Source organism: Sciurus carolinensis, chromosome 3 (genome assembly GCF_902686445.1).
Source record: "Sciurus carolinensis chromosome 3, mSciCar1.2, whole genome shotgun sequence".
NCBI classification, from domain to species: domain Eukaryota; kingdom Metazoa; phylum Chordata; class Mammalia; order Rodentia; family Sciuridae; genus Sciurus; species Sciurus carolinensis.
Window position 1 is genome coordinate 137,290,179 of NC_062215.1, and position 25,798 is coordinate 137,315,976.

The 25,798-nt window shown below is 34.6% G+C and overlaps 1 protein-coding gene and 1 pseudogene across 1 annotated transcript in view; both read right to left on the reverse strand.

Annotated features, from left to right (window-relative positions):
- The window catches only part of Col5a2 (collagen type V alpha 2 chain), a 138,784-nt gene that overhangs the window by 96,640 nt on the left and 16,346 nt on the right, over positions 1-25,798 (reverse strand). The window lies entirely within an intron of this gene.
- LOC124981307 (ATP synthase subunit g, mitochondrial-like) lies at positions 21,875-22,189 on the reverse strand (annotated as a pseudogene).

Here is a 25,798-nt window from a genome sequence, read left to right on the forward strand (position 1 = left end):
TTACAATCTGGATTTTGTTTTCATTTTAACTGCTGATGACCTAAACTTTTTATTTTCTAATAATATTCATCGTTTTGAAAACCAGAAGTCAAATGTCTAATAAAATGTTGGATTTCTATTTCATATCTTTAGCATACTGGAATTCTCTATTCTAAAATTAATAAAACTTTTCTTTATTTCTCTCCCTTCTGAATAAAACTAATTGGACTGATTTCCACAAGTAAAAACACACTCACAGTGCTTTAAATATAGAAGTAGAATGTATACTACTGATCATGACTAAATTATTTTTCATTTGTCTTTTACTAAAAACAAAACAAAAAATTGGTTCAAGATGTATTTAAAAAAATTGCCTGAGAAAAAAATCCTATTCTTACATTGAAGATGTCTTCTAAAATTTTTAAATCTAGGCCATACAGTAACAGCATATTCATCAAAATCCAAATTTTATATTACTTCATATTACTTAATGAAGTCATTTTGTTAGAAGTGGCAGGAAAGCTGATTTATGTTCTGATCACCACTGGAAAACCAAGGATTAGGGCAGAAGTCCAAATTTAGTGGGCTGGGTTTATTTTTCCCTGGAATGTTAAGTAGTATTATTTTAATGTAGTCATAGTTTGTGTGTTAAACAAATGGGGACATTTTTTACATTTACACATGGGAAAATGCTCTATCTCATTTTCCAAATTTGCTAGCCATGGGTTCAAGAAATATTTTCCTTCCCTGTTTCCTAGAGGAACAACAACAGTCCATGTGGGATGGAGCCTGAGATGGCTCCCCTGTGTCCAGAATACAGAAAGTCTGGGTGGGGATGAGTAAATGGGCTAAAACTGGAGCTTACGCAATCCTTGTCAAGGTTTGCACCACCATTTAGAGCAAGAAAACTGGTGCAAAAGTACCTGACAAATTTTTTTTAAAAAAATCTAGAAATCAATATTTGCATTTGCCATCTCTTGACTTTTCATGCTAGTGACATAATTCAAATAGTTTTAAAAGTCCTCTGCGAGCCAAACAAAATATGTATGCAGACCTAATTCAGCCTGAGGACTTCAGTTAGGGACCTCTGGTTTACAGTATACTTTAAAGATATTATTTCCAACCTCTACCTGGCTCTACTCTTATTCTATTTATTAATCTATCTTCATCGTCCTCTATTTTGTATGACATTCCATATATAGAAAGTATGAGGAAAAGTGCTATAAAAATGAAGGTTACTATTCTATGCCTGCTTCCAAAATGTAAATAATCAGAAATTTCATTGAAATATTTATACATATATGTATATATACATCTCTTTGCACATACATGTATTTCCTTGCAGTCAGCTGAGAGGATTTGAAAGCACAGACTCCTCAGGATTTACAAAAACATCTTGGTTTCAGATTGTAGTTTCTGATACCATTCTCTAACAAAGGTTCTTCAGAGAAATGGTTGATTCTAAGACTAGAGTAGGAAATATATCAGATGAGCCTGGAGCATCTTATTTACAGTGTCTGAAAGTAAGAATTTGTTAAAGACAAAAGAAAAACAAAACATAATGGTATATCAAAGGGATAGAAGAGCCAATTTAAAGAGCTTCCAATGGTCAAAACAACTAGAAAAATCTAACCAACTAAATAAGCAAAGCAGTATTGGATTGTAACCAAAAGTATAAAATAAATATCTGAGTGTCCATACTGATGTAAATAAATAAATGAATATATAGATAAATAAATAAGTGAAATAGATAAATCTCCTGTGCAACATTGCAAATAATTTATGTAGATACTCCAACCTCAAGAAGATAGAGAATAACTCCCCATAGTGACTTTCTTCTACAGAAAAGAAAAGCAATACTACAGCAAAGATTCCTGTCACACACTGCTTCAGCAAAGGGATCAAGTTTAGTATCACTGGTGATAAATCATGTTGATAATTGGGAATGGCACTTCCATTGAGAGCTGCTTTTCAAACACCCATAACCCCATTCTAAACATGAAACACACACACACACACACACACACACACACACACACACACATGTTCTAATTATGGGACATTCTACAAAATACCTGATCACTACTTCTCAAAACTCAAGATCATGAAAAGCAAAGGAAATTTGGGAAAAGGGTCCCAAGGAGACATGACAACTCAAAGTAATATAGTATCCCCCATGGGATTCTGGAAAAGAAAAAGGTCACCAGATAAGTCAAGAAAATTAGAATAAAGTATGTCCTTCAATGAGCAATAAAGTATTAATATTGGTTCATTAATTGGGAATGAAAGAAGTTAATAAGAGGGGGAACTGACTCTGGAGTATATGGAAACTTGTGTACTGCCTTCATAATTTTTCTATAAATCTGAAACTTCTAAAATAAAAAAAAAATTTTTTTTTCAAAAATGAACAGATGTTAAAGTATGGTCAAAGCACAATTAGTTAGCATTTTAGTACTGCCCAGCTATTAAACATCAAGGGCAAAAATAAGCATCAAAGATTAAAAATTCATTTATACCAAAGAATATTTCTGACTTTAACATGTATATACTCCATAAAACACAGAATTTCCAATATTTTTAAAACAACATGGTGGAGGTTTCCAGGCTAAACAGAAAGAATCCTTTGATTCCTACCGGAGAGCCCTTTCCTAGAGATTATGGTGTCTTTTTTTCCTTTGTTCTATCTTAAATAGGATAGAGAACTTTTCTGAACCTTAATACATTTTAAGCCTAAAGGCACAGTTGGTTCTTTATTGTGAAACAACGTATGTTTACAGAACAGGAAGCTAAAAGAGATACTACTGTGCATCAACAAAGTTAATAATAAGGATACAGAAAATATGTAGATTTATACAGAAAAGGAGAGAAATTGAGGAAGTTTATCTTTGCTCAAAATGTATAATGCCATAGTCAGAGCTTTAAATTCAAGCTACTCTCCTTTTAGGTTTTCATCTTTACTCCCTCCCCTTCTTTTTTATTCAGTACATTTCTCATTGACATACACTAGGATAAACTGTTTCTGGCATCAGAAAACCCAACTCTAGTAACTACCATTAGGGAGACCCTGAGTAAGTCATTTATTTTCTAAGGCTCACTTCTTCCAATGGGGTTGGGAGGGGGGACAGTTTTCTTATGTCACATGAAATGAGATAAATTACATGAAAAAAAGCATTTTAAACTATTAAGTACTACACAAATAGTTCTTGTTATTTGATCTGAATTCAAATAGTCTAGAATGTACTAAAAGTTATACCTTTGCCATTTGGAATTTTAAAATATTTTAAAAATAAATCACCATTATTTTATTAAAAAGAGCTATAGCACAGACTTAGGTTATTTCCTTTTAGAGACATGTGCCACAAGTGAGCTTTTCTGGGAAGTAAAACCAGGACTTTGACAGGCAGAGGTGGGACATGGGTAATACTGATTCCAAATAATCTGGTATGGAGCTGGGTATACACACAGTAGACCAGTAAAATGTACATGCAGCATACCACTGGTGAATCCAGATAAACGAGGTCATCTGTAATACTAATAAGAAAAGTTTATTAAATGTTTACTTTATACAAGTCAGTTTGGGGATGTTATCTGACTATCTATGAACATTCAAAGCAGCAATTATTTTCCTATTTTGCTATTTTAAGATAAAGTGATTGAGATTCATAGAGGCAAATTGATTTTGCTAAGTTAATGAAGAGTCAATTTCCAATCTTTTATATGACCACCACAGAACATGTTGTTGCTATCACTTTGACCAAAGACTATGTTGTTGATATATAGTAGAGTATCCATCTGACTGGGATGATTTATTTGTGTCTATATTTAAAGATCCCCTCTCACCCAATAAAATATACAGTCACAAAGGTTGGATGATAAAAGCAAACTTTAAAGTTAGCATACTCATCTTTCCTTCAATTCTTAAAATTTAGTACTACTACATCAGAACAGTAAAATGCACTTTAAATTTTCCCTTGAATTTTCAGGTGTATTCTGACCTGTAAATAAAGTTAACTGTCCAGTTAATGAGATCAAAGAGATTGTACAGCTTAGTGGTTCAGTTATCTCTTTTACACTTGAAGAAATCCAGTCATCCAATATATTTCACTTGGTAAATTACATAATTAAGTTTTATCAAAGATCAAAGACCAAAAGTTGAGCCTCATCAAACTAAGAAAAATTATTGAGATGTTTTATGGATGGTCATTTTATAGATACTTTCAAATCCTTTTCTGGAATCGCCAACATCAATGCTGAGATAATACGCAGTTGATATAATTAAAAGTGAGTTTGTTTCATATTATATGTAAATATTGCAAATACTGCATAAATATAAGCCATAAATGGATGGTGTACAGACTATTCTAAAATATTTGAGCTAAAATTACACATTTTGATGTTATGATTGACATAATTTTAAACAAAAAATTATTTAAAATACTAAAATCCTTTCTAGTCTGAAAGTTTTCCCTTCGAACTAGATATATCTAAACATCCAAAATTTCTCCCCAAATCCTTTTGTTTTATGATACATGCTTAATATTTATGATATATGTATACTGTATATTAGTATTTCTATTCATTCAACTAACTCACCACAATTGTAAAATTTTCATATCTATGTACATCACTGTTATTTATGTGCATTTTCATTAATATTATTGTTTCCTCCTTCATTTTGTATTCCTCAGTTCTAAATAACCTCATATTTGAGAAGCTACATAGTTTTCCCTAATTAAACAGAAAATTTGCAAACATATACGGATGTGTGCTAGCTGAAATTATTTGTGTACCAATAGTGACTAATGTCCTATACTTTGGGAAATACTCTCACAATTCACAGAATTTCAGTCTGTGGGTAAATTTTAAAATTGGTTTCTGCCAATTCACAGATAGATTACAAATTGAGGAAATTGATTTATCCTATAAAAATATTGTTAACGCTACCTTAACAATATATACGTGCTTTATAAGAATGTATAGTACATAGGCTTAATCACTGAATGTTCTTAGAAACTCAATAAATGGTAATCTAAAAATAATAATTATTTTTACATTAATGCAGATCTATGAAAGAATAATAATTTATAATATCATCCATTTCATCTCTTCATCTTTTAGACCATTCTTCCCCAGATTTTTTTGCTCCCATAGGGTCAAAAAAAATTTCTCTGCCTATTTTACCTCAATCATTCCCCTTTCATTCTCTTCAATACCACAAGCATCTAGATTTCTTTCTGCTATTACTGACCTGCAACTCATTTTATTTATTTTTTTTATTTTTATAGTCTGCATTTTGATTAGCTAGATTGTGGAACCAACCTAGATGCCCTTCAGCAGGTGAATGGATTTAAAAAACTGGTATATATACACAATGGAATATTATTCAGCCATAAAGAAGAATAATACTATGGCATTTGCAGATAAATGGATGGAATTGGAGAATATCATGCAACTCATTTTAAATGGAGCAACTAAAACGGTCTTCTAAAGTGGCAGTTCAACCATGTCACTTTCCTAAAATCTCAGCTTGCACTCAGTTACACTCTACCCCAATAAGAAATTGAAACCCTGTCCATGAAAATTGTGTCAGTTTCTTTACTCTGATTGGTATTCACACCTTATAAGCCTCATCTACTTCTTCCTTGCCTACCTGGTCAATCTCTGATCTATTCATTCTCTTTCATATTATTTTCTTGTGCCAATTAAACACCTGCATACACCTCAGCCATAAGACTCACATCTAGTTACCATTTGTTTCACATAGAATCTGTAGGTGGTTGGCCTGCAGCTCCATGCCACACAGAGTATGTAATATTAGCCATCTCCTAGCCACCAAGCCTCCTTTACTTGCATGCCCTATCTGTATCAGTATTTGGAGGCATCCGGTACATTCTTTGAAGTTTATACACATCACAAAATCTCTTGTTGAAGGTGCCAGTGGCAGCTGATATTCAATCCAAGTTGTCTTTTATGCCTCCTATCTTGGGGCTGCACCTATTGGAGGAAAGGATGCCTGCTTGGTTTTTGTTTTGGGAGGTGGGGACAAGGGTCTTATCCACTTATCTAGGGTCACCTAAGGTGGCATTAAAAGTCCTACCCTTGTGTTATAATTCAGGTTAATATTTTCCACTGAAGAATTTTTCCTGACTAAATCCCATCCAAATATAGTCTTTTCCACATTCCCTAGTAGAAAGAGTCCTCTTCAATAACATTAAGCTTGTATTTATTCAACAACTAAGTCCTGAATATCCATTGAATACCTGATACTGGGACTACAAAACAAAGCACAAAGAACTCTGTTATCAGACAACTGACATTCTGATTGGAAAATCAAACACATATGTGAAACATTTAAACAAATATGCACCTTGATGTGGTATGAAGGCAAGTGTTCTCGGTAATGAAAGAGATGCATGAAGGGTAGACTAACTAGAAAAGACTTCATAGAGGAAGCAGATATTAATCCGAACTTTGAAAAAGGAATAAGACATAGCTAGACTGCAAGAAATAATGAGGACAGTATAGCCCCGTGGAAAAATGTCCTATAGGTAGTTTATCATAGGTGCTGTGTGTTCATTCTTTTAAAAATAGATGTAGAACCTAATTCTTGAATAACTTGACAACGTTATGAAGATTAATATGTTAGGATCACTGTCATAGAACTTTAAGTCCAATCTGTTTCTCAGATCTGTAAGGGGGAAAAACAACCTAAAGCCTTTGTCATCTGCAAACCAGATGGTTATGGAAAGGGGTGTGGACACTCAAAGACATTCTTCCCCTTCAAGAACCCATGTTGCTTAAATGCAAGACTTCAGCCTCTAAAAGCAGTGAACACAAAAGCACTTGAGAGTTTTCCTGACAGTTCAAGAAACCAAAAGAGAAAAAGATGCAGTTTGATGCATACTAGGAATAAGAATCTCGTTATAGTAAGCAAGCACAGAGTTTGTTTAGCTTTAGCTAGTTGGAAGAGCAAAAGTTTGGAGTAAGAATCTTCTCAAAGGAGAGAGTAGAAAAACAAATAATTGGGGCTTGTTTATTATAAATTTCAAATTAGAAAACCAGACTAATGTTTTTTATAATGATATATTTTAGTCTCATCAAGATACAGCAGTAGGCTGTGATAGACTTTTTGTAATCACATAATACTCAAAAAGTAGGATCAAACAAAACTATATGTGCACATATACATGCACACATGTCGTATGTGCATGATGTGTGATAACCTCTTCAAATATTTTCAAATAATCTGATTTAAAAATCCATTAGCCATCATGCTAAGTTTATACACACATACACACTTTTATCAGCTTTATAAAATCCAATGAAAATGGGAAAATGGCGGGTGCTCATAATTCCAACAAACAATGTGAAACACCAGGTTCACTAACTAGTCTGTTTGAGTAGAATGTGAGCAGAACATGGAGCCTGCGAGGCCCGACTTGCCAGTGTAGATGAAGCAGTCTCCATTTGGTTCTGAGTGGGAACAGATGCCTCATATCTTTTATAAAGGAAATTACATTCTGCAAAAGAGGAACTCAGCACTGCCAAATTAATAAGATAAGAGATTTCATCATCTTCTGGAATACATTAGAATGTGATTTTCCTCTTATTACAATGATCCTTTCTGACTAGCCCTTCTTTGAATTTGGAACCTCTTGGAAAACTGAATTTACCTAGTCCACCACCAGATTGCTTTCAGAGGATTTCGTGAGGTATTTTCTTAATTCCTACATTGTGGAATAGTGGAAGCTATGAGTGATTCCATGTTCTCATGAAAACTTCCTTACCTCAGGCTCTGAATAAGTGGAATGTGAGGAGGACATAAGGATTCCTGCATTCAGAAAGGGTCAGCAATATGACATGACAACTATGAATCTATTAGAAATCTTAACGAGAAATCACTTATATCAGGAATTTAGAACAATTTATTTCTTGAGCATCTTTTCCATGTTTATTTTTTTACCTGGCTACAAGGCTGCATTTACTGAATTTCCTATTTAAAAAGTGAAATACAGTAATATAAGTACATTAGAGGTTACTAAAATAATGCAATTAAGCTAAGCATATAAAAGATTCATTCACAAAACCCAAAATATCTTTTTAATATCTATTACAGCTGAACATACTATGTGCAGGTGCTGTATTTGACTTCAGGAAGATGAAGGGAAATAAGACGATGGCCCTCTGAGAACTGACAGTGTAGTAGAGAAAACTCACAAATAATACATTATAATTATGCATGTTTATGTGTGGGAATAAAAGTATGTACTGGAAGCTATGGTGGTATACAGCAATGACATCCAAATCAAACTGGGGATCCAAATCAGATAATTTTTGTGTTGCTGGTTGGATCACACACTAAATTAAAATTTCACGAAAACATTATCTGCAATTTCCTACTATAAACTAGTGTCTATTGTGTTGCCTACATCTTTATGGGCACTTTAAAAATTGTTGTCAGGTAACAAACTGAAGATTTTATTCAATAGGATTTCTATTGTGCAAGTACAATAATCTAAAGGAAAAAATATACTTTTGAAAAGCTGCTTCAAATAAAGGAGAAAGCCTATATGAAACGTAGTCAGACTACAGAAGTGTATGATATAAGGAAAGATGTTTTCCTCTGAGAGGAAAGTAAAAGGAGGTTGGTGGATACGCAGGGAGGAAAGAGAGAAAGAAATGGAGACCCTAGTCCTTAATAACTGGACTCTTCCTTAGAACATTATTCTTCAACTAAATAAATTCCTAAAGACTTGCTAGGAGTGGACTTTGTTGTGTGCATGAGCAAGGTAGTGGCTCTCACATCTGGACTCACAGAGCAAGACAGAATTACATAGAAGACGAAGGACCATGGATTTGGGAGAAGTTACTTACTGAAGAATGTCCTACAGTTACCATCTTGATTATAGTAAAGACATCTGGATGACATTTGAATGGATGAACAATGAAGCTATGGAAGTATATTCCAGAAAGATCTATAAAAAGTTATAGACTCATGAAATGATATCATTTATGAAGAACTATATTGCAAAAGAAGTGAAACAGTTTATGTGGGAAGGAAGTGAAGATAAGATAATTAAGAACCAAATGATGAAAGGGCTTGATTATTAAACTAAAGAATAGAAATCTTATTTTTCATACCGCAGGGAACCTTTTAAAGCAAAATCATTTGAATAGTATACAACAATTAAGAACGTGAAAACATTTGATAAAGTAATAATGTGTACTGTACTTTATTGTCATTTCCTCATAAGCAAATAGAATGCATATTCAAATGCAAAAATAAAGAAGATTACAGACATCTGTTTGCTAAAATTGGATTTCAGAGTCTAGACAAATTTGAGTAGGGATTGATGCAGGTCATGTCCTGGGTGCCCATTTCCGTCTATTCACTATTCACAACAATTAGGCCAAGCATTTGGCAGAAGAAGGAATGCCATATAAAATAATTTAATTTTAGGAATGAAAGCTTTGGAAAATGTGGCCATTATTTTTTAAAAAGTAAAAAGGAATAGTTTAAAATAAAATAAACCACAGACGGTCTGGAGTCTATTTTAAAATACACCATTAGAAGCCCAAGATGAATTTTTTGTCATGAATCATAAAAACAAGCCAGATGCAAAAAAAAAAAAAAAAAAAAAAAAAAAAAAAAAAAATGCTTTCACAGCAAATGGTTACAGTAAAAGCTGCCTTCATGGAGAGAAATAAGCATAACATGGAAAGCTTGCCAAATCAAGGGGGGAAATGGGGAAGCTTCTAAAATGTGACAGATCAGATACAACTAGAAACTAAACAGACCAGAAAAATATTTGTGAAACTATCTTATAAGGAACTTCAAAGCCAATAATGAGAAGACCCTTAAATTTTTCAAAAACAAGAAGGAATCCAACCACATCCAAGGGAATCTTAAATATAAAATGGTATATTTGGAGAATACTCAAAAAATGGTTAGTTCTTTCCTGTTTTGATGTATTTCCTTGATGATTTCAACACTTAAACTATATATTGAAGTCAGAAGACTAGACAAATTATCAAAAACACATTGTTTTACTTATTGGAAAGTTTAACACAGATAAATACCTGAGGCAATATAACATACACAAAAATGATGAAAGCACTTAAGGGTGAAATGTCAAACAGGGAGCCAATGCGCTACCTGTCACACATTAACGAATTAACCAAGCCCGGAAGACACACTGCCTACATGATCCCCATTCATAAACACAGAATCCTGGTGAAGAAACTGGAAATCCGAGACTTACTTCCACCCAGGCAATCCCGTGGAATTCCTTAAAAAGGGGAAGACAACCATGTACTTGATACAACAGAACATGTAGAGGAAGGCAAAGTGATAACATGAATAACTTACTCAAGTTGTCGTGTTAAGTGAACATGTGGACAGAAGGAAAACTGATGGATGTAGTTTACATTTTCAGAAGGCAGAGGAGAAGGGTCATACCAATCTACTTGAATATTGAGTCACCATGGGATTTAGAAAGATGTTTTGACATCTGTAAAGAAGCTGCTTACAGTCAGTCAAACAACAAGTAGGGCCCCTGAGACCACTTCTTCAGGTATCGAGGTTCAAACACAGGACCTTCCAAGAACTGGTGTGCTATGAATGAAAAAAAAAATGCTCCAAGAGGTCTCTGGGCTATACACATATATCAGTTTGGTGCTACCTAGGACTGATATTGATATATATATATATATAATATATATATATAATTTTTTTTTTTACCTTGGAATCCACCTATATGCAGGATAATGATGAGGAGGAGAGGACAAAAGAGAAACCTGATCTTTTCTCTGTTATTCCTCTGCTATTCTCTAGGCCTCTATCAAATAAGTTAATGATGAATTTCTTCAGCATTTTACCCAAACCCTTAGAACCACATATGGATAATCCTAAACTACTCTGGGGTTTAAAACACTAAATTTGGGCTGATTATGATTAGAAAACCCTGTAGTGCTCATAGTAGAGAGATAAAGGACTAGTGAATTTCTTTTCTTTGTGGAAAATATATTTGCATTCACAGGCAAATATGATTCAACTCACTGGTGAAGGAAACTCCAAGTTCCACTTAGATGACAAAATATATTAGGAAAGGAAAGACATGGAGAAATAACCTGAGTCTTGCACAGTCCTCCCTGATGATAGTCCCAATAAGATGATCATTTTAAAAGTCAACATATTTTTTAGGAGGAAAAAAATATACAAATAAGGAAGCTGGCACTTAGGCCTAGCTGCTTGGCTAGGTCTGGAATATGTCATCTGGTATAGGTTGTCACATTTAAAGAAGGATACAGAGAGGTGGAAAGAGTCCAGCCAAAGGAAGCACAGATCCAGAGAAGGGACGACACTGATGAGTTCATACAGAAGACATGGGGCTTCCAGGCCAAGAAGATAAAGGAGCAAAGAAGAGTGTGGTAGGTTCATGATGTCTATCAGGCATGAAGCGTGTGAAGTGTGACTTCAAAGTGAGAGATGTAAATACAGGATTAAGAAGAAGAACACTATACAGTCGGTAACAAATGTAAAATCCATATTGCTCTTCATTATGGTGTCAGACCATGATGGAACATTGCAACAATCCAATGACTTAGCTAATGCATTAATATTTGACAAATAGCTGAAAATTTTGGCCTTCCACAATCTAAAAGAAATATTAGTAAATAAATGTAATATTGGATCTAAATTCTACTAATTTCTGAATGTCTACAATTCTTTTAATAATCAGTTAGAGTGCAATTTCATTTGCAGAGGTCTTGTGATTGCATTATATTAAAAAAAATACATTATTAACCCCTAAAAATCACATATTACAAAGATTAGTTATAAAAGTAAATTGGACTTGAAGAATGAGGAACTTAATAAGTGCATTAAAACATGGCTGATCCTTGCAGTGGGTTGAGGTCTAAGTTCTATATTTCCACTTTCTTTCCTAATTATTTAGTGACTTCAAGACAGTTTGGAAATCTGGCGTTAGAAATTTCTATCATTACATCATCAACCTCCACAATAAAAACATGGCCTTCCATACTGGCATTCCACTTTCTTAGCCAAATATTTCTACAGATAAATTTTATGGCAATGTTAATTAAAACAGAACCTTTTATTTAGTGTTCTTTGTACAGTCTTAGTAGGAACTTGAAACACAGTTTTCAAAAATGATATATGTGCTATATGGCTATGTAATTTCAAGCTCAGTGCAATATAACGACTTTAAAGTTTTATGTGTACTCTCAGTTGTTATGGTTTGCTTTAATTTATGTAATTATGTATGAGGTCAATATGGAAAACTAGCCCTCACTCATGACTGGTAAACATTCCTGAACAATGTGTATGCCTTCAGGAGTCAAGCTAACAGGCTCACAGTCCACAAGGTCAAATGAAAGCAATCAATTGTTCAGCCACAAAACAGTTGTGATTGTTTCCTATATTACAGTTATACTTTGGAGATAGTTTAACAGGCAATAAATTATACCAGAATGCTCTCAGTTGATAAGAAGCTGAGCACAGGAAGCAAACAGAGTTCATACTATTTGTCACATATCAGAGCATAAACACAACTCTTGTTCTGTCACATCATTATAAAAACCCTTGGGATACAGTGCTTAGAAAGGATTTCTACTTGAAATTCAATCAATTAGCATTCTTGTGGACTCAAATTGTTTTTCAGGATGTAAAATGTGCTTAAAGACTAAAATATTAGTGTGAATTGGCAGTGTCTCTGTGGGTTACCATTATTTTTTAATCTTTATAAGAAAATTAGTCTAAACCAGTCTTGGATTTGTTCACCCACTTTTTTTTAAAATCCTTGAAAGATGAAAAGTTTTCTGTGTACAATAAATGCTCCCTTATACTCATCGGAGCCTCTATTCTTCTCAGGCCCTTGTCCTGAAATGAACTTAGGGAGCTTATCTTTGGTTCTTTGAACACAAAATTCATTACACAGAGCATCACAAGAGTACGAGCTGTTTAGTCCAACTTCTTAGGAATTCCTTCTATAAGCATCTGTAAGTGGCAATAAAGCTTCTACATGGTTATTTCCAGAAATGGAGAATCTATCACCTCAAATACCCCATATGTTCAGTTATGTCAACACAGAGAATCCCTTGTGGCACATTAAAGAGTGTTTCTACGTATAAATATGGGGTAAAGTGGCCAGAGCAGTCTTTAATGCAATTCAATAAACCTATCATGGATTACCTGGCAGCCCAAAATGAACTACCTATACTTTCTAACATTTAGTATTACCTTAGCCTGTTGAAGTTAAGGAAAATAAATCTCATTTATTCTCCATTTGTCACCATTTGCACACAGATAATACTTTTCAACATTTTAAGACACTGAATAACACCTCGCTCTTTATTCTTTTTTTTTATATTTATTTATTTTTTTACGTTTACATAGGGTAATGATGTTTATTATATTTTTCCCCTCCCCCCCACCCCTCCCACCCCTCTTTTCCCTCTACACAGTCCTTCTTTCCTATCTTCTGTGAGATGAATTCAATGCCCCTATCAATGCCTCTACCCTTTCCATTACAACAGAATTACCACATTCTTCCCTGGACATACTAACAAAATGTACCTTCTTTAAAGTACAGTAACCTCCAGATAATGTTATCATTGGTTGCAAAGTGGTTTTACATTTTATATTTAGTAAGTACACAATGACAAGTGATCATCAGAGTGAAGACACTTGTAACCTAGATAATAGATTTTCTCAAGAAAATCAATAGAGCAAATAACTGGGTTTTTGTTTTTGTTCTTGTTTGTTTTTTTACAGCCTAGGGCTTGAACCCAGGGCTTGTGCTTGCAAGGCAAGTACTCTATGAACTGAGCTATATCCCCAGCCCCATAACTGGATTTTGACCATCATATTTTCTATTGTTTCCATGACTGGAAACATAGATGAATGTTAGGTACTTAAAAAGAATGATGTCTGGATAATCTGCAAATTAAATAAATATTTGACACACAACTACTGCTTCTCAAATTCCATTTCAGTTAACTTACTCACCTTTGATGATGGGTTACAAAGTGTATTTAAATTAAAATCGAAGCCACACTATAAAAGCATTTCTCTGTAATTCTTTTTCTCAATTCTTAAGTACAAAAACCATCAGAGTACCTTCACTAATTTTCTTATCTATAATTATTTAAAGTTCTGGTATGGTTGAGATGCTTCACTGATCACACATACCTTATATAGTTCTAAATAGCTTCAGTAAAACCATGCCTTAATAAGAAATTACATAAAAGCCATTTTGGTTGTAAAAGTCACTTTACCTTTTTTTAAAAAAATCACATAACTATGGAGTTCACATCAAGTTGTATTATTGAGTCTAAGACCCTAATAGTTGTATTAGAAACAGAATTGTGGTTTTCCTTTGTTTACTTAAAGGCATAAAAAGAAATAAAATTATCTCTATACCTGAATCAATAAGAGGGAAGAATCAAATAACTACAATAGAATGTGCACAGAATTTTTTTAACTCTTAGTAGAATATTATCTACTCTAAGTACATCAATACACATGATTTCATTCATTCCCCACCACTGCAAAGTAGTCCTATATGTGTTAACAGAAGCAGAATCTGAAATGTAGTTGTAGGGTTTAAAATACAAGATCATACAGCTAACAGCTGGGATTTAAGCTGAAAGTTTCTAGCTCTAAGTGCAATAAGAAGTAAGGTCAGTACCCTGTGACTTCCAGGCTACAAGGCATGATTCAAAATATTTTGAATTGTACCTATGATGTTTGTTCAGAGAAATTAGGGCGTCAGAGAGTAAGGACACTCTCTGATATGTGGATGCTAACATACAATAAAAGTGGGGGGAGGGAAGAATAGAAGTTCATGGATTAGACAAATAGGAGTGAAGGGAAGAGAGGAGGATGGGAATAGAAAAAACAGTAGAATGAATCAGACATAACTTTCCTATGTTCATATATGAATACATGACCAGTGTAACTCCACACCTTGTACGACCACTAGAATGGGAAGTTATACTCTGTGTATATATAATATGTCAAAATATACTCTACTGTCATGTACATCTGAAAAGAACAAATTTTAAAAAGTAATCATAAAAAAGACAGGAAGGACAGTAGGACAGTTAATATGGTAACGTGAAGTGGCAAAAAGGCCAACACACAATGTAGCTCAATTCAAAACATAGACTCTGAAAATTTCTCCAGCAAATTCACAGTGGAACACAGCCAGGTGTCCAGGTGTGGACTGAACTAGTTCCCCACAGGGACCTCTTCCTGTTATCCTGGCTCCTGCTGCTCCACCCCTTGGGAAAATAGCTGGAGCAGGAATCAGTTTTTAAGTTCCAACTCCTATAGAGGCTGGCTTTTTGGAAGAGCCTGGCTTTTTCTGGCCCACAAACAGGCTTAACACAGAGATTGGAAAAAATGTCTACTTCAGAAAGAAGACAAAGTGAAGAGCTTTGAGGAGGGAAGGGGGAAATCAAAGCAATTTAGAAATGAAGGTCCAAGATCTTACCAAGATATGGAGGCAGATGAGGAATTGTACTCATCTTGAACTGTTTGCAACTGGTTAACTACTCTGGGATAAAAATTAATAAGCTACATTTTTAAATTGACACATAGGTTTTTAAATATTGAAGGCAAAGAAGCACTATAGTATTCCATATATAAAAGGAATATTTAATAGAGAATGGAATTTTATTTTGGTATTTTCTTCACCTTTTAGGAAACAATTCCAAGAGAGTACCTGATTTGTAGACAGAATAATTAGTTGTCTGTGGGATTCTATTCTAAAATCTTCCAGAAAGTCAACCTGACTAAAAGCATTTATTTTCTGCGACTCTGCCAACGTTCCATTAAATTTTCACGTGTCTTCTGATAATGTGCTTTTTCTTTACTGGACAGAAACTTAATGTTAATTCTGGTTATTGGGTGTAGGTGGTTAGAGAAAGAAACTCATGCATGCATGTGCTTCACATACTTTGTTTCATTTGATTGTCACAGCAAGCCTTTCAGCAATGATGTTATAACCTCCACTCTGTAAAGGAAGAAACTGAACTGTCCAGAGGATAAGCAACTCAGTCAAGAAGACCTTGGTCATAAATAATGAGTTCAGGATTTGAAGACAAATTCGCTTAACGCAAATCATGCATGTTTCTCTAACTTTATGCCAGCTAACAAACATATTAGCTAGGAAGAATTTCTCTGATCAACATATTGACATCAGTAGTTAATGGGAAGATGACGAAGATGTTATAAGGAATTGTGAGTGAGGTGCACAGCAATGATAAACTGGAGGGTGCATCTTAATACGGAGGCAGAGCTGTTCTCAATGCATGTAATTACTGGGGCTCCAAATTTTGCTTTCTTGACTCAACTATCTCCCCACTGTATCTATACTCTGGATTCTGCTTGCCTTGCTTCCTGTGTGCCTGATTTCCCTTAGATCCATACTTCACACCACTTTTGGTTATTCTGGAAACACATGTTTCAGTTTTCTGTAGCAGTTGCCAAAACAAGCATTTGAACATCTGGAAAGCATCCTCCATCACTTTCACCGATAGATGCATTTGCCTTAAAAGGTAGTTCTCATAGAGACGCCTGAGATTCCACATTACCTTTGAGTAACAGCTTTCCAATATTGAAAAATTGCGACTTACTGACTGCAAACTCTGGCACTTTCCACCATGTTAATAATAACATATTGTATGAATCAACATTGTAGTATACTGAAGTAATATATTTAAAAAGGGAAATTAATCCAAATGATCAAGCAAACACACACACACAAACACACACACCACACACAAATATACACTGGATTCCTCAAGAAGATAACTATATCAGAATCTCTATTTTTGAGACATGAAATCTAATATCATTAACACACACAAAAAAAATGAATGTATAGCAGAAACAACAACAAAAACACACGACCAAGACAAAGTTTCTAGTTCAAGACTTAGCAGCAGAACTTAAAGTTTAAAAAGATGCTGCTCATTTGCTGGGGGAGCCATAATTCATGACTTCCACTTGTACTTCTTCCACTGACATTATGTGCATTGATGCCAGGGTTGAATCAGTTCCATGGAATGATCGGGAAAATGTGCTTGGTACTTGACAATTGGGAAGTCCCTGGTATAGCAGAATCTTGCCACTTCCCTATTCCCTATTCCCTCATCCTCCCTAGCATCATACAATATTGCAAATTAACTCTCCACTTGAAGAATTAATGGCCTCTGAAGTCATTAAAGTGAACCATCATTCTTTTCAAGGAGAATTCTACCAGGCTCTGAGTTCCATGAATTTAGAATCTCTGTCATATTCATATGTATGTCAGGCATAAAACCCAACATAAAACTAGGCTGTCAGTAAATGCTTGATGAATGAATGAATAAGCAGTTATATGAACCTCAAAATAAAATAATAATCATGACCCAGAAGCAGTCTACAGGACCTCAAAGTGCACTATATCACATCTACATTTTTCATCTATTTTATCTTACATATTGCTCCACGTTTTGCTCCTTCAAAGTGGGTTGCCTTTCCCTAGACCTTTCACATCCTTCTCAGTCAGATTGTCACTCCCACTGAATCTGTCACATGTGCTTTTGGGCCTGTTTTCAGAACAGCACTGCCAAGACAGCTTTTCATGATCGTAGAAGCCTTCTGATATCTATACTGTGCAGTACAGCAGTTACTAGCCATACCAGTTGCACTTAGGTTTTAATGAATTTAAATTTAAGTAGCAGCATGTGACTAGAGGATGTTACACTAAACAGCACAGTTTCAGAATCCTAACCCAGTTTCAATTCCCTTATGGCACTTATCTGAAAATATCTCTTCTTTAAAAATATGCATTTTGTTCCTTTATTGTCTTATCTCTCTGTATTAGCTCCTGATTGCTATAATTACAAAATAGCACAAATTGAGTAACTTAAAACATCAAAATTTATTTTTAGGAAAATAATTTTTGACTATGTATATTGAGGATTTTGGAACTTTAAAGATCTTATGTTTATATTATATTTGAGAATAAACCAACTTATAATTTTCTATATATTGTCCTTTCATAAGGACTTTTCAGAACTTGGAAGTTTCAAATATGCTGTTTTCTGATATATTTTAATGATCTCTTCTTCATACACTCACATAAAAAAAAGTCTGATTATCCTGCTCTGTTGGAGACAATGCCCCAATGAGACATAGGCTTACATAGACAGAATGTTTCTGCAAATAGATGCTTTAATAGTTAAAAGTTGGTTATTTTTGTTTATCTCAAAATAAATACTGATACGTTTCAACTACATTTTTTTGTTTAATATTTACCTAAGGCTAAATTCCATTAAATTCATGATGTAAAATCACATCATCTTCTGAAACTTCTAAAATAGCACAAAATCCCTTATTGACTCACACTGGGGAATACAATAAGCATATGTCTCTTAAGTTACTCTAATAATTTGCAATCAAACAGTGGAAGTATGACTGAATATTAGTTGCCATAGTGGCTGAAAAATATTATCTGTTAACAAAATTAAAAATTCAGCTTAGACAACTGATAATGTAATTAGGTAATAGTTCTTTTAACTACCTGTCTGCATTTTTTACACATCTCCTGAGTGGACAGCACTCAGGCCATACTGAAGCAAGTAGTTCAACACTTTGCAGTGTGATGAAATTACCCATTGTGTTTATATTTGTGTGTGTGTGTGTGTGTGTGTGTGTGTGTGTGTGTGCGCATGTGTATGCGTATATATATATATGTGTGTGTGTTGTATTATAATTGCCCTATTTTATTTTTTTATTTTTTTTATTGTAAACAAATGGGATACATGATGTTTCTCTGTTTGTACATAGCGTAAAGGCATACCATTTGTGTAATCATAAATTTACATAGGGTAATGTTGTTTGATTCATTCTGTTATTTTTTTCCCTTTCCCCCCACCCCTCCCACCCCTCTTTTCCCTCTATACAGTCCTTCCTTCCTCCATTCTTGCCCCCCTCCCTAACCCTAACTCTAACCCTACCACTAACCCCTCCCACCCCCCATTATGTGTCATCATTCACTTATTAGCGATATCATTCGTCCTTTGGTTTTTTGAGACTGGCTTATCTCACTTAGCATGATATTCTCCAGTTTCATCCATTTGCCTGCAAATGCCACAATTTTATCATTCTTTATGGCTGAGTAATATTCCATTGTATATATATACCACAGTTTCTTTATCCATTCATCAATTGAAGGACATCTAGGTTGGTTCCACAATCTGGCTATTGTGAACTGAGCAGCTATGAACATTGATGTGACTGTATCTCTGTAATACGCTGATTTTAAGTCCTTTGGGTATAGGCCAAGGAGTGGGATAGCTGGGTCAAATGGTGGTTCCATTCCAAGTTTTCTAAGGAGTCTCCACACTGCTTTCCAGAGTGGCTGCACTAATTTGCAGCCCCACCAGCAATGTATGAGTGTACCTTTCTCCCCACATCCTCGCCAACACCTGTTGTTGCTTGTATTCTTGATAATCGCCATTCTAATTGGGGTAAGATGGAATCTTAGGGTGGTTTTGATTTGCATTTCTCTTATTACTAGAGATGTTGAACATTTTTCCATATGTTTGTTGATTGCTTGTAGATCTTCTTCTTTGAAGTGTCTATTCATTTCCTTAGCCCATTTGTCGATTGGATTATTTGCATTCTTGGTGTAGAGTTTTTTGAGTTCTTTATAGATTCTGGAGATTAGCGCTCTATCTGAAGTATGATTGGCAAAGATTTTCTCCCACTCTGTCGGCTCTTTCTTCACATTGCTGATAGTTTCCTTTGCTGAGAGAAAGCTTTTTAGTTTGAATCTATCCCAGTTATTGATTCTTGCTTTTATTTCTTGTGCTATGGGAGTCCTGTTGAGGAAGTCTGGTCCTAAGTCGACATGTTGAAGCTCTGGACCTACTTTTTCTTCTATAAGATACAAGGTCTCTGGTCTGATTCCGAGATCCTTAATCCATTTTGAGTTTAGTTTCATGCACGGTGAGAGATATGGTTTTAGTTTCATTCTGTTGCATATGGATTTCCAATTCTCCCAGCACCATTTGTTGAAGAGGCTATCTTTTCTCCATTGCATATTTTTGGCCCCTTTGTCTAGTATGAGAAAATTGTATTTATTTGGGTTTGTGTCCGTGTCCTCTATTCTGTACCATTGATCCACCTTTCTATTTTGGTACCAATACCATGCCGTTTTTGTTACTATTGCTTTGTAGTAGAGTTGAAGATCTGGTATTGCGATACCCCCTGCTTCACTCTTTCTGCCAAGGATTGCTTTAGCTATTCTGGGTTTTTTATTCTTCCAGATGAATTTCATAATTGCTTGCTCTATTTCTGTAAGGTACATCATTGGGATTTTAATTGGAATTGCATTGTAATTGCCCTATTTTAAAGTTAGCTGATTAGCAGTCGTGTGTCAACTATGAACTAAAATCTTCATTATCCTTTTCTATATATGATAATATACCCACACTTTGCAGAAATTTGAGCATGAAGATATTTACATATATTCTAAGTAAGCTTTGTGAGATAGAAGAAGCTCCAAATGAAACTAATGACAAAAATAGTGGATCACACCAAAAGTGAAAGCTGCATACATTCACTATTTCTAAATAGTGTATTAAAACATGTACAAATAATAACACACATGAAAGTTTAGCCTAAAACAAAAGCAGAAGTGATAAAATAGTAATACAGAAGAAACTAAAACGTTCATTGAATTAACAGAACATGTTAAGAACATTTAAATAAAGAGATCTAAAAAGAACAATATAATTTTATTATATATCTTCAACAATAATCACAAACACATGATTCCACCATCTCCTAGAGGAGGTGGTACTTGCATTACTTTGCAAACCTGACTGGCCTACATGGAATCTCAACCAAGACTGCTGTCTACTTCAGAGTGTTTTCACACATACCAGCAAAAGAGAGACTGGAATGCAATGTGCTTTGGGCGAAAAAAAAAAAAAAAATGTGGGCTGATTTTTCAGTGGAACTAAATGTTTTGTGGTATTCTTATTTGAAGTAAAACTTTGCCAAGGGTTTGGTCAAAATGCCCTATTCCCTCTGGTATGTCCTGGTTTGAAGAAACAACTTAATATTTTTACCATCAATGAAATCACTGAAATAATAAAATTTTAAATGTGATATTAGTCATACATATATCACTTTTTTCTTAATCTAAATTGGAAAAAAATTGACAAGTCTTTTTTAAATCATTACCATTCTATATATTTATTTCTCTTTCTCTCAAAATTACAAGTTGGATGAAGGTAGGAACTGTCTTATACACTGTGGTATCCATTTAGTCTATCTAGAACAATATCTGGATCATAGTACTATCCAATAAATATTTGCTGAATTTTATTATAAAGTCAAAGTTTCAAGATAATCATTCAGTAATCAGTAGATGAGTTACTAAAAATCACCATAGAAATACCTGAAGATAAGTTCAATGATTAACACCATAGTAATAACTTTATTGAGTAATATATGGAAATTTGCATTTTATGATAACAGTTATTACATGTCAATTAAATATTATTATCAAGCCAAGGATTTTGTTCAAGTTTTATTAAATCCATTGCACACAGTCCTCTCCCTTTTTTCTCTTACTCTCACTACAAACAGTTCTTAGAACTAAAGCATATTTACACAGTGCGAACACCTACAGATCACACTCAGCATTTCACTACTATTCAAGAAATACTCAGAATGAGAAAACAATAGATAATGAAAGGCAATTAGCTAAGTAGAATTTTTTTTCTGACATATCGTATTTTTTCACAAAGCAATCTGATCATATATGGTCCAAGAAAACACAAACAATAAATCAAATATAATCAGATGTTAAAGATTGGTCTTCAAATGTTTTATGCCACGCTTGCCTGTGATCTCTCCAATATAAAACCATTTCCACACTTCAGTGGCCACCAAACCGTTCAGCACAGCTTCCTTAACTGTGAGCTGTTTGAAGCTACCAGTCAGAGTACTATTGACTTTTTTCAGGTTCTGAATAGCTGTAGGGAGCTCAGCAGGGGTTGGAGGACCGAGCTCAACCTTGACATAATGCCAAAATGCGGCCAATCAAGCTTCCCAGTGGGTCACAGCAGCATTCACCAGCACTGGGGCCTTCTCTGTGAGGTTACACAGGACCTGGGCCATCGTTCTAGGGTCCATGGCCCAGAAAGGCCGGCTGAATGTCACCCCCCCTCCAACAGTAGAATTTCAGTCAAATATGCAACCTTAAACACCATTATATGAAATTAGTTTCAAAACCAATATAGTGCAATACATAAGAAATTTTACTTCTGAAAATTCTATTTAGATTCTTATTTTTATGGGCGACTACTTTCTCATTAGAAACTCCACACTGCCAGATCCAGCACTTTCCCACCATCCTTCTTCCCTTGGAGCTCTGTGACATAGGTTCCACCCATCTCTTCTTAGAACCTTTCTGATGGCTTCCACCACATTATATTTTCCTGCTTACTTCCTCTCTGAAAACTTCACACACTTCCTAACAACTCCAGCTGATCTTCCTCTTTCCTGAGTTGACCCTAGGATTATTCCCAAAAGTCTAACATCTTTTTTGTCCAGTGCTTGTATTAGTCCATTTTTCACTGCTATTACAAGAAAAGAAAAGAAAAAAAAACTAACAACACAACAACAACAAAACTAATGTAGAGAAACTTTATAAAGAGAAGTTTATTTATTCACAGTTTTGAAGGTTGAAAGTACAAACAGCATGGCACAGCCCCTGGCGAGGGCCCCCCTCCTGACTGTGTCACTTCATGGCAGATGGTAGTAACAGAAGCACATGTGTCAATGAGACATTACATCTCAAACCAAGCCCAAGAGAGAATCAGGAGTTGAACTTGCTCTTATAAGAACACACTCTTGCAAGAACTATCTTAATTCCTTCCAAGGGCAGTGTCTTCAGCAGTAAGGACCTCCTAACAGACTGCACCTTTTAAAGGTCCCACCACCTCCCAATACTACCATCCTGGGGTCCAACTTTGAAATAAATGTCCTTTGTGGGGAGGACATGTTTAAATTTTATCCAAACCACAGTGGTGCTTATATATCCAATTTCTTAGCCTCTTCCTAAGGTCAGGAACCAAGAATTCTACTTCAAATTTATCAATAAATATATATACTGAGAGCATCATAGCACTTGGCATGGTAAATAGAAATCAAATATTTGTTATCAACAGAATGATTATAAATAAGCATGGTTCACCCAAAATGTTAACACACTGCTGCTGGACAAATTTTTAACTCATTTATAACTCACTTCGTGGAAACTTGAACAGATGTGTTGATCAAAAATGTCACCACAGCAGAAAGAAAATTATTTTCTTAGCAAATACACAGTGTCATTAGAAGTCATCCTATTAAAAACATTTGTCTGTTTTCTGCTTAAGCTATTCTGTTTCTGTGCTGTTATATATCCATCAGTTCTCTTTACAAAAATCTTCAGGTAGCTGTATCTTTCATATTGGCATCATTTCTACTTTTTCTGCTTCCAGTGTCTAACATGGCACTTATAAGGCAGGGATATTTGGTCAATTAGGGATATGTTACTAAAGCTAAACATGCATTATTTTTTTTCCTCCCAAAAATCATTTTTGGCTCTTTCCCTGTCACACAGTCATAAGACTCTGAGTCAAAATAAATCTGAAGGCATAGGGACACAAAAATGATTAACACACTGAAACCATGAACCAAAATAAATCTTTCCTCCTCTCAGTTGCGCTTGTCAGGTATTTTGATCACAGTGATGAGAAGCTGATTATTACCAATAAAAAAAATGATACTGATAATTTTCATGAAATATTAGAATAGAGAAATAGTGTAGAACAGTTGCTCTTAAAAGGCATCCCAGCATACCTAATTTAATATAATTGATGGATTAAAATAATTGAGGCAATAAAAATAGTTGATGTACATAGGCATGAATTATCACAATCTCCCATTGCACCTTTATAACATAAATATATCACCTTTGTCTGAGCCTACCTGCCTCTTTGATTCTTTGTTCTAGTATCAAATACATAATATCTAGCATCCTCCTTAAGGCTAATCCCATACCTTTACACCAAACTTTTTGCCATACTATAAAATAATCAATTTCCATCCTCCATTGTCTATCCTCAACATGGTGCTCTTTCCTGAAGCCTATAAACATCTCACTGTGCTACCTGATAACACACTAAAACAAAAATCCTCCTTTGACTCTACATCCTGTTCTAACTATGATCCAATCTCTTCTTCCTTTCATACTTCAGCTTCTTTATGAATAGGGAAAGAAAAAAATAGCCTACACTTTCTACCTCCACTACTAAAACATACTGAGTTTATAATCAATTGATAAATTGTCAAAAACTCAAAATAATAACTAATATTATTCTACTTTCCACTTCACACGCCAAGGCACTAGAGCAGTTGTAGTTCTTTGCAAAACAAGGCTAACTAATGTTTCTGAGAACTTCTTCATGTTTTTTTTTTTCTATCTAGATGTCATCCACTTGCTACTCTTGTCTCATTTCTGCTGGTGGCTGCACATCCATCATTTATGCTCTGGGTCCATCTCCTACAGGAAATCAAGCTAATTTCTCATGGTGGGTTAGACACTTTTCCAATGCCATCCTTTTCATTACATTTATTGCACTGTGGGGCAGTCATTGTCTTACATGGATTCTTTAAATATGGCATAGTGTGTTAATCATTTTTGTGTCCCTATGCCTTGACTAGAATCACAGTAAACAAAATGCAGGCAGGGGGAGAGATGATCAAATAGGTACTAAGCTGCACTTAGATGGGAGTAAGAAGTTCTGCTGTGCTATTGTGCAGTAGGGTGACTATGGATGGCAAAAAGCTATAAACCAGGTGCAGTGGTGCACACTGGTAACCCAGCTACTGGGGAGGGTAAAGCAGGAAGACCACAAGTTTAAGGCCTGCCTAAGTAACTTAGCCTCACTGTGTATCAAAATCAAAATCAAAAGGACACAGTGTAGCTCAACAGTACAGCCTAGCATGTTGGAGTCCCTGGATTCCAACCCCAGTACCACCATTATCACCCCCCACCAAAAAAGAAAAGGACAAAAATTATTTTGAATGTTTTTTGCCACAAAGAAGTAGTAAATATTTGTTCTGATTACATCATATATTCATGCTTCAATTAATACATGGTACCCCATTAATATGTACCATCTTGTGACTTTATGTATGAGTTTAAAATAAATTTAATTTTAAAAATAAAATAGGAAAGTTAAAAAATTAACTTTTCCTCTTCATTAGTAATGAATTGAATATTTTGAAGAATGATTTCTTTTTTGGTGCTTTAGTCAAAAAGACACTAGATACAATTAACCTATATGAAAGTCGATTCCATATTTTAGATTTGTTACTGCATATATAAAAATTCAGGCAAGGCTGAATAATGTCATTAGGCAATGAACTAACAATTAACAAAAAGAAGTCACTAGTTTTTGGACCATCAAGATCAAAAGAAATATATTTTGCTTGAACTATCATTCATAAACATGTATAATCCATCTATATGCTTAGTACTGGATCTGGATCCAACTTTCTTGATTTGAGAGTCTTTTTCCTCAATTGTCATATTATATAACTAAGAGTTAATGGTATCTATCGTGTAAGCGAAGCTACAACAATGGACAATGGGTGGAAGGACTTAGTAAGCACTAAATGTACTAGAAGAGAAAGTGTTTTTATGATTGAGAGGGGGAAAAAAAAGAACAAAGGTGT